A 12,020-nucleotide genomic window follows, 5' to 3' on the forward strand; every position below is an offset into this window, starting at 1 on the left:
AACATTAAACATTAAACATTAAACATTAAACATTAAACATTAAACATTAAACATTAAACATTAAACATTAAACATTAAACATTAAACATTAAACATTAAACATTAAACATTAAACATTAAACATTAAACATTAAACATTAAACATTAAACATTAAACATTAAACATTAAACATTAAACATTAAACATTAAACATTAAACATTAAACATTAAACATTAAACATTAAACATTAAACATTAAACATTAAACATTAAACATTAAACATTAAACATTAAACATTAAACATTAAACATTAAACATTAAACATTAAACATTAAACATTAAACATTAAACATTAAACATTAAACATTAAACATTAAACATTAAACATTAAACATTAAACATTAAACATTAAACATTAAACATTAAACATTAAACATTAAACATTAAACATTAAACATTAAACATTAAACATTAAACATTAACATTAAACATTAAACATTAAACATTAAACATTAAACATTAAACATTAACATTAAACATTAAACATTAAACATTAAACATTAAACATTAAACATTAAACATTAAACATTAAACATTAAACATTAAACATTAAACATTAAACATTAAACATTAAACATTAAACATTAAACATTAAACATTAAACATTAAACATTAAACATTAAACATTAAACATTAAACATTAAACATTAAACATTAAACATTAAACATTAAACATTAAACATTAAACATTAAACATTAAACATTAAACATTAAACATTAAACATTAAACATTAAACATTAAACATTAAACATTAAACATTAAACATTAAACATTAAACATTAAACATTAAACATTAAACATTAAACATTAAACATTAAACATTAAACATTAAACATTAAACATTAAACATTAAACATTAAACATTAAACATTAAACATTAAACATTAAACATTAAACATTAAACATTAAACATTAAACATTAAACATTAAACATTAAACATTAAACATTAAACATTAAACATTAAACATTAAACATTAAACATTAAACATTAAACATTAAACATTAAACATTAAACATTAAACATTAAACATTAAACATTAAACATTAAACATTAAACATTAAACATTAAACATTAAACATTAAACATTAAACATTAAACATTAAACATTAAACATTAAACATTAAACATTAAACATTAAACATTAAACATTAAACATTAAACATTAAACATTAAACATTAAACATTAAACATTAAACATTAAACATTAAACATTAAACATTAAACATTAAACATTAAACATTAAACATTAAACATTAAACATTAAACATTAAACATTAAACATTAAACATTAAACATTAAACATTAAACATTAAACATTAAACATTAAACATTAAACATTAAACATTAAACATTAAACATTAAACATTAAACATTAAACATTAAACATTAAACATTAAACATTAAACATTAAACATTAAACATTAAACATTAAACATTAAACATTAAACATTAAACATTAAACATTAAACATTAAACATTAAACATTAAACATTAAACATTAAACATTAAACATTAAACATTAAACATTAAACATTAAACATTAAACATTAAACATTAAACATTAAACATTAAACATTAAACATTAAACATTAAACATTAAACATTAAACATTAAACATTAAACATTAAACATTAAACATTAAACATTAAACATTAAACATTAAACATTAAACATTAAACATTAAACATTAAACATTAAACATTAAACATTAAACATTAAACATTAAACATTAAACATTAACATTAAACATTAAACATTAAACATTAAACATTAAACATTAAACATTAAACATTAAACATTAAACATTAAACATTAAACATTAAACATTAAACATTAAACATTAAACATTAAACATTAAACATTAAACATTAAACATTAAACATTAAACATTAAACATTAAACATTAAACATTAAACATTAAACATTAAACATTAAACATTAAACATTAAACATTAAACATTAAACATTAAACATTAAACATTAAACATTAAACATTAAACATTAAACATTAAACATTAAACATTAAACATTAAACATTAAACATTAAACATTAAACATTAAACATTAAACATTAAACATTAAACATTAAACATTAAACATTAAACATTAAACATTAAACATTAAACATTAAACATTAAACATTAAACATTAAACATTAAACATTAACATTAAACATTAAACATTAAACATTAAACATTAAACATTAAACATTAAACATTAAACATTAAACATTAAACATTAAACATTAAACATTAAACATTAAACATTAAACATTAAACATTAAACATTAAACATTAAACATTAAACATTAAACATTAAACATTAAACATTAAACATTAAACATTAAACATTAAACATTAAACATTAAACATTAAACATTAAACATTAAACATTAAACATTAAACATTAAACATTAAACATTAAACATTAAACATTAAACATTAAACATTAAACATTAAACATTAAACATTAAACATTAAACATTAAACATTAAACATTAAACATTAAACATTAAACATTAAACATTAAACATTAAACATTAAACATTAAACATTAAACATTAAACATTAAACATTAAACATTAAACATTAAACATTAAACATTAAACATTAAACATTAAACATTAAACATTAAACATTAAACATTAAACATTAAACATTAAACATTAAACATTAAACATTAAACATTAAACATTAAACATTAAACATTAAACATTAAACATTAAACATTAAACATTAAACATTAAACATTAAACATTAAACATTAAACATTAAACATTAAACATTAAACATTAAACATTAAACATTAAACATTAAACATTAAACATTAAACATTAAACATTAAACATTAAACATTAAACATTAAACATTAAACATTAAACATTAAACATTAAACATTAAACATTAAACATTAAACATTAAACATTAAACATTAAACATTAAACATTAAACATTAAACATTAAACATTAAACATTAAACATTAAACATTAAACATTAAACATTAAACATTAAACATTAACATTAAACATTAAACATTAAACATTAAACATTAAACATTAAACATTAAACATTAAACATTAAACATTAAACATTAAACATTAAACATTAAACATTAAACATTAAACATTAAACATTAAACATTAAACATTAAACATTAACATTAAACATTAAACATTAAACATTAAACATTAAACATTAAACATTAAACATTAAACATTAAACATTAAACATTAAACATTAAACATTAAACATTAAACATTAAACATTAAACATTAAACATTAAACATTAAACATTAAACATTAAACATTAAACATTAAACATTAAACATTAAACATTAAACATTAAACATTAAACATTAAACATTAAACATTAAACATTAAACATTAAACATTAAACATTAAACATTAAACATTAAACATAAAACATAAAACATAAACATAAAACATAAACATAAAACATAAAACATAAAACATAAAACATAAAACATAAAACATAAAACATAAAACATAAAACATAAAACATAAAACATAAAACATAAAACATAAAACATAAACATAAACATAAAACATAAAACATAAAACATAAAACATAAACATAAACATAAAACATAAAACATAAAACATAAAACATAAAACATAAAACATAAAACATAAAACATAAAACATAAAACATAAAACATAAAACATAAAACATAAAACATAAAACATAAAACATAAAACATAAAACATAAAACATAAAACATAAAACATAAAACATAAAACATAAAACATAAAACATAAAACATAAAACATAAAACATAAAACATAAAACATAAAACATAAAACATAAAACATAAAACATAAACATAAAACATAAAACATAAAACATAAAACATAAAACATAAAACATAAAACATAAAACATAAAACATAAAACATAAAACATAAAACATAAAACATAAAACATAAACATAAAACATAAAACATAAAACATAAAACATAAACATAAAACATAAAACATAAAACATAAAACATAAAACATAAAACATAAAACATAAAACATAAAACATAAAACATAAAACATAAACATAAAACATAAAACATAAAACATAAAACATAAAACATAAAACATAAAACATAAAACATAAAACATAAAACATAAACATAAACATAAAACATAAAACATAAACATAAAACATAAAACATAAAACATAAAACATAAAACATAAAACATAAAACATAAAACATAAACATAAAACATAAAACATAAAACATAAAACATAAAACATAAAACATAAAACATAAAACATAAAACATAAAACATAAAACATAAAACATAAAACATAAAACATAAAACATAAAACATAAAACATAAAACATAAAACATAAAACATAAAACATAAAACATAAAACATAAAACATAAAACATAAAACATAAAACATAAACATAAAACATAAAACATAAAACATAAAACATAAAACATAAAACATAAAACATAAAACATAAAACATAAAACATAAAACATAAAACATAAACATAAAACATAAAACATAAAACATAAACATAAAACATAAAACATAAAACATAAAACATAAAACATAAAACATAAAACATAAAACATAAAACATAAAACATAAAACATAAAACATAAAACATAAAACATAAAACATAAAACATAAAACATAAAACATAAAACATAAAACATAAAACATAAAACATAAAACATAAAACATAAAACATAAAACATAAAACATAAAACATAAAACATAAAACATAAAACATAAAACATAAAACATAAAACATAAAACATAAAACATAAAACATAAAACATAAAACATAAAACATAAAACATAAAACATAAAACATAAAACATAAAACATAAAACATAAAACATAAAACATAAAACATAAAACATAAAACATAAAACATAAAACATAAAACATAAAACATAAAACATAAAACATAAAACATAAAACATAAAACATAAAACATAAAACATAAAACATAAAACATAAAACATAAAACATAAAACATAAAACATAAAACATAAAACATAAAACATAAAACATAAAACATAAAACATAAAACATAAAACATAAAACATAAAACATAAAACATAAAACATAAAACATAAAACATAAAACATAAAACATAAAACATAAAACATAAAACATAAAACATAAAACATAAAACATAAAACATAAAACATAAAACATAAAACATAAAACATAAAACATAAAACATAAAACATAAAACATAAAACATAAAACATAAAACATAAAACATAAAACATAAAACATAAAACATAAAACATAAAACATAAAACATAAAACATAAAACATAAAACATAAAACATAAAACATAAAACATAAAACATAAAACATAAAACATAAAACATAAAACATAAAACATAAAACATAAAACATAAAACATAAAACATAAAACATAAAACATAAACATAAAACATAAAACATAAAACATAAAACATAAAACATAAAACATAAAACATAAAACATAAAACATAAAACATAAAACATAAAACATAAAACATAAAACATAAAACATAAAACATAAAACATAAAACATAAAACATAAAACATAAAACATAAAACATAAAACATAAAACATAAAACATAAAACATAAAACATAAAACATAAAACATAAAACATAAAACATAAAACATAAACATAAAACATAAAACATAAAACATAAAACATAAAACATAAAACATAAAACATAAAACATAAAACATAAAACATAAAACATAAAACATAAAACATAAAACATAAAACATAAAACATAAAACATAAAACATAAAACATAAAACATAAAACATAAAACATAAAACATAAAACATAAAACATAAAACATAAAACATAAAACATAAAACATAAAACATAAAACATAAAACATAAAACATAAAACATAAAACATAAAACATAAAACATAAAACATAAAACATAAAACATAAAACATAAAACATAAAACATAAAACATAAAACATAAAACATAAAACATAAAACATAAAACATAAAACATAAACATAAAACATAAAACATAAAACATAAAACATAAAACATAAAACATAAAACATAAAACATAAAACATAAAACATAAAACATAAAACATAAAACATAAAACATAAAACATAAAACATAAAACATAAAACATAAAACATAAAACATAAAACATAAAACATAAAACATAAACATAAAACATAAAACATAAAACATAAAACATAAAACATAAAACATAAAACATAAAACATAAAACATAAAACATAAAACATAAAACATAAAACATAAAACATAAAACATAAAACATAAAACATAAAACATAAAACATAAAACATAAAACATAAAACATAAAACATAAAACATAAAACATAAAACATAAAACATAAAACATAAAACATAAAACATAAAACATAAAACATAAAACATAAAACATAAAACATAAAACATAAAACATAAAACATAAAACATAAAACATAAAACATAAAACATAAAACATAAAACATAAAACATAAAACATAAAACATAAAACATAAAACATAAAACATAAAACATAAAACATAAAACATAAAACATAAAACATAAAACATAAAACATAAAACATAAAACATAAAACATAAAACATAAAACATAAAACATAAAACATAAAACATAAAACATAAAACATAAAACATAAAACATAAAACATAAAACATAAAACATAAAACATAAAACATAAAACATAAAACATAAAACATAAAACATAAAACATAAAACATAAAACATAAAACATAAAACATAAAACATAAAACATAAAACATAAAACATAAAACATAAAACATAAAACATAAAACATAAAACATAAAACATAAAACATAAAACATAAAACATAAAACATAAAACATAAAACATAAAACATAAAACATAAAACATAAAACATAAAACATAAAACATAAAACATAAAACATAAAACATAAAACATAAAACATAAAACATAAAACATAAAACATAAAACATAAAACATAAAACATAAAACATAAAACATAAAACATAAAACATAAAACATAAAACATAAAACATAAAACATAAAACATAAAACATAAAACATAAAACATAAAACATAAAACATAAAACATAAAACATAAAACATAAAACATAAAACATAAAACATAAAACATAAAACATAAAACATAAAACATAAAACATAAAACATAAAACATAAAACATAAAACATAAAACATAAAACATAAAACATAAAACATAAAACATAAAACATAAAACATAAAACATAAAACATAAAACATAAAACATAAAACATAAAACATAAAACATAAAACATAAAACATAAAACATAAAACATAAAACATAAAACATAAAACATAAAACATAAAACATAAAACATAAAACATAAAACATAAAACATAAAACATAAAACATAAAACATAAAACATAAAACATAAAACATAAAACATAAAACATAAAACATAAAACATAAAACATAAAACATAAAACATAAAACATAAAACATAAAACATAAAACATAAAACATAAAACATAAAACATAAAACATAAAACATAAAACATAAAACATAAAACATAAAACATAAAACATAAAACATAAAACATAAAACATAAAACATAAAACATAAAACATAAAACATAAAACATAAAACATAAAACATAAAACATAAAACATAAAACATAAAACATAAAACATAAAACATAAAACATAAAACATAAAACATAAAACATAAAACATAAAACATAAAACATAAAACATAAAACATAAAACATAAAACATAAAACATAAAACATAAAACATAAAACATAAAACATAAAACATAAAACATAAAACATAAAACATAAAACATAAAACATAAAACATAAAACATAAAACATAAAACATAAAACATAAAACATAAAACATAAAACATAAAACATAAAACATAAAACATAAAACATAAAACATAAAACATAAAACATAAAACATAAAACATAAAACATAAAACATAAAACATAAAACATAAAACATAAAACATAAAACATAAAACATAAAACATAAAACATAAAACATAAAACATAAAACATAAAACATAAAACATAAAACATAAAACATAAAACATAAAACATAAAACATAAAACATAAAACATAAAACATAAAACATAAAACATAAAACATAAAACATAAAACATAAAACATAAAACATAAAACATAAAACATAAAACATAAAACATAAAACATAAAACATAAAACATAAAACATAAAACATAAAACATAAAACATAAAACATAAAACATAAAACATAAAACATAAAACATAAAACATAAAACATAAAACATAAAACATAAAACATAAAACATAAAACATAAAACATAAAACATAAAACATAAAACATAAAACATAAAACATAAAACATAAAACATAAAACATAAAACATAAAACATAAAACATAAAACATAAAACATAAAACATAAAACATAAAACATAAAACATAAAACATAAAACATAAAACATAAAACATAAAACATAAAACATAAAACATAAAACATAAAACATAAAACATAAAACATAAAACATAAAACATAAAACATAAAACATAAAACATAAAACATAAAACATAAAACATAAAACATAAAACATAAAACATAAAACATAAAACATAAAACATAAAACATAAAACATAAAACATAAAACATAAAACATAAAACATAAAACATAAAACATAAAACATAAAACATAAAACATAAAACATAAAACATAAAACATAAAACATAAAACATAAAACATAAAACATAAAACATAAAACATAAAACATAAAACATAAAACATAAAACATAAAACATAAAACATAAAACATAAAACATAAAACATAAAACATAAAACATAAAACATAAAACATAAAACATAAAACATAAAACATAAAACATAAAACATAAAACATAAAACATAAAACATAAAACATAAAACATAAAACATAAAACATAAAACATAAAACATAAAACATAAAACATAAAACATAAAACATAAAACATAAAACATAAAACATAAAACATAAAACATAAAACATAAAACATAAAACATAAAACATAAAACATAAAACATAAAACATAAAACATAAAACATAAAACATAAAACATAAAACATAAAACATAAAACATAAAACATAAAACATAAAACATAAAACATAAAACATAAAACATAAAACATAAAACATAAAACATAAAACATAAAACATAAAACATAAAACATAAAACATAAAACATAAAACATAAAACATAAAACATAAAACATAAAACATAAAACATAAAACATAAAACATAAAACATAAAACATAAAACATAAAACATAAAACATAAAACATAAAACATAAAACATAAAACATAAAACATAAAACATAAAACATAAAACATAAAACATAAAACATAAAACATAAAACATAAAACATAAAACATAAAACATAAAACATAAAACATAAAACATAAAACATAAAACATAAAACATAAAACATAAAACATAAAACATAAAACATAAAACATAAAACATAAAACATAAAACATAAAACATAAAACATAAAACATAAAACATAAAACATAAAACATAAAACATAAAACATAAAACATAAAACATAAAACATAAAACATAAAACATAAAACATAAAACATAAAACATAAAACATAAAACATAAAACATAAAACACAAAAAAATAAAACATAAAACATAAAACATAAAACATAAAACATAAAACATAAAACATAAAACATAAAACATAAAACATAAAACATAAAACATAAAACATAAAACATAAAACATAAAACATAAAACATAAAACATAAAACATAAAACATAAAACATAAAACATAAAACATAAAACATAAAACATAAAACATAAAACATAAAACATAAAACATAAAACATAAAACATAAAACATAAAACATAAAACACGACTTCGTCTCTTTTAGAACCATGGCACGGACGGCTGACGCTTAGTCCAAAATCGAAACGCAAACACCTGGACTAATTATAGTTAGGTGTTGTGCCCTTCATGCATAAAGATGGTTTTAAGCCAATTTTCTCCATAGGAAATAATACATAAGTACTACAAATTTCCATATTCTAAATCAGGGAAATCGACCAACTTTTGCGAGGTCTGGGAGAGCGGAGGTGTTTGACATAACGCTTTGCTCTGGAAAAAATTTACATGAGCTGGATAAGTGGCAGGTCCCAAATGAAACTAAACCGTCTCCCGATCATATATATATATATATATATATATATATATATATATATATATATATATATATATATATATATATATATATATATATATATATATATATATATATATATATATATATATATATATATATATATATATATATATATATATATATATATATATATATATATATATATATATATATATATAGGGTGTTTGGTTCATGAGTAAGAATCTCTCGAGGGGTGATTTACTGTCTTATTTGGAGCAAACAATCTTTCCACACATACCATCAAATCTCAACCGTTACTAAGTTATTGATCTTTTTGTGTTAAAAACTTAGTTGTCTTAAAATAGCTCTAACTCAAGAAATATACTTTGTATTTCAAATATTTTAGATCCATTGGATAGGTGAGAAAATTTTCCACTGAAAAATGTCCTCAAATGTTTCAGCTAATTAGGTTAAGTAATCTTTTCACAGTAATTTATTTAAAATATAACAATTCTGATCGATTTTTCGTTCACTTCGCGAAAATCTTAATAGTTAACATCACTATTTTAATCATTCAAATTGTTAGTCTTGAAAAGTTGTATAATTTGTTCTTTGACATGATACACTTATCTAGTCTTGTTTTCATGTGTTTGGGTTATTGAACTTGGATATATTTATCTCATATTCACTAATACTAGCTCTTATTGAAAAAGTATGGCACTTATTGTACCTTTTGTTATTTTTATTCGAAAGCCAGGAAAATTTTGTAGAGAAAAATGCATTAATACCTTTCAGCTAAGTGAATTTAGTATTCTTTTAGAAGTTAATTATTTTAAAGTTTTATAATTAGCATTTTCGTTATTTTGTTAAAATAGTAAATAATAAACTTCATCATTATTATCATGGAATTAATGCATCTCAGCAAGTTCTACAATTTTTTCTTTGACTCCATTCAATTATCTCTTTTAGTTTCGAAGCAAAATCATTTTTATCTTCTCGTTTCATATGCAAAAAACAACGATTTCGAACCCACTGCATTTGTGATAAGGCCATGCTGTGTTAACTATTAAATTGCAGCGAAATGAAAATCGATAGGTATAAAGTGTCAAATAACAAGTTATAGAGAATATTAAGGGGCACCAAATGAACAATAGCGACGATAAATTTAGTTGATTAATAATTAGAATAATTACAAAAATCACCGAAACAAGGAAATTTTGAGTTGTTTTACTAGTAAAAAGTCATGTAGTACACTTAACTAAAAGATATCTGTACAAACATCGAATGGAAATTTTCTCAGCTTTCCAATTAAGCCCTGATAATAGCGATATAAAGCATATTTTTTTAAATTAGAGTCTTTTAAGAACTTTCAAGTCAATTACAGGAAAAGTTTAGAAGTCAAATTACAAGGAAACGAGAAGAGATAGGAATATTATGTTGAAGAACAAATTATGAATCGTCCTCAAACCCAACTTTTAGATAATAGATATTGCTATAGTCATAATTCATTATTTTGAGAAAATTAAAAAAACCTCATCAAAAACACTAACTTTTACCTACTTTACAACTAAAGGGTAATTAAAACTAATTATCTGAAAGATGTGAGAATATTATGCAATAGAAAATTTTCTCACCTTTCCAATGGCACTAAAAGATTTAGAATACGAGGTATACTTTTTGAGTTAGAGGTGTTTTAAGATAAACAAGTTTTTTACTCAAAAAGTTCAATAACTCTGTAACGGTTGAGATTTGATGGTATGTGTAGAACGATTATTTGCTCCAAATATGACAGT

The 12,020-nt window shown here is 16.7% G+C and overlaps 1 protein-coding gene across 1 annotated transcript in view; it reads left to right on the forward strand.

Moving 5' to 3' along the window:
- LOC131678422 (chaoptin-like) overlaps positions 1-12,020 on the forward strand; it is a 190,879-nt gene that overhangs the window by 133,002 nt on the left and 45,857 nt on the right. The gene's annotated exons all lie outside the window — the stretch shown is intronic.

The sequence above is a fragment of the Topomyia yanbarensis genome, chromosome 2 (genome assembly GCF_030247195.1).
Source record: "Topomyia yanbarensis strain Yona2022 chromosome 2, ASM3024719v1, whole genome shotgun sequence".
NCBI classification, from domain to species: domain Eukaryota; kingdom Metazoa; phylum Arthropoda; class Insecta; order Diptera; family Culicidae; genus Topomyia; species Topomyia yanbarensis.